Source organism: Myotis davidii, unplaced genomic scaffold (assembly GCF_000327345.1).
Source record: "Myotis davidii unplaced genomic scaffold, ASM32734v1 scaffold1158, whole genome shotgun sequence".
NCBI lineage: Eukaryota > Metazoa > Chordata > Mammalia > Chiroptera > Vespertilionidae > Myotis > Myotis davidii.
The window spans coordinates 44802-45679 of NW_006289717.1; positions in this window are offsets into that span (position 1 = coordinate 44802).

The window sequence follows — 878 nt, forward strand, 5'->3', positions numbered from 1 at the left end:
CACCCCACAATCACCCAACAGAGGGAAGCCCAGGCCACCAGCAGGTGGGGCAATCAATGGGGGGTGGGGGTGGGGGCGGGCGGGCTTCACAATCGACCCAAAGAGGGAGGCCCAGGCCACCCTCTGCGTGGCAATCGATCGCAGAGCTGCGGCTGGGTGGATATGGCCTCCCTCTGCTGGAAGATTGATCTTGGAGCCCCATGATGGATCACCCCAAAGAGGGAGGCCCAGGCTACCAAGCTGGTGGTGCTGTGGCAGGTGGACGGGGCCTCCCTCTGTGTGGCAATTGATCAAGGAGCCCCGGCCAGGTGGGCAGGGACTCCTTCTGCATAGTGATCGATCATGGAGCCCTGCAATCTATTGCCCCACAGAGGGAGACCCAGGCCATCTTGATGGCATATACAGAGGGTGGCCCAGGCCACCTGGCTGGCAGTGCTGTGGCAGGTGCTGGAGCCCTGCAGTCAATTGCCCCACAGAGGGAGGCCCAGGCCACTGGCCACCGACACTGAGATGGTGTGCAGGCCAGCTAGTGATTGCCCCTCAGAGGAAGGCCCAGGCCAGCCAAGCAATCGCACCACACGCCTGTTGCAGAGGGAGGCAACCTGGGGGAGGGGCGGGCAGCACTGCACAGATGGCAAGCAGTGGCAGTAGCAGGGGCGGGGCCAGCTGCTGGCAGCCAGGGGAAGGAAAGCCCCCATAGGCTCTGATCGTCAGCCAGGCCTAGGGACCCTACCCAAGTGGCCCCAGATTGTGAGAGGGTACACGCCAGGATGAGGGACACCCCACCCCCACCCCCGTGCATGACTTTCATGCACTGGACCTCTAGTGAAATTATAAAAAAATATGAACTAATGTGTTGTAATGGAAGAAAAACCAAT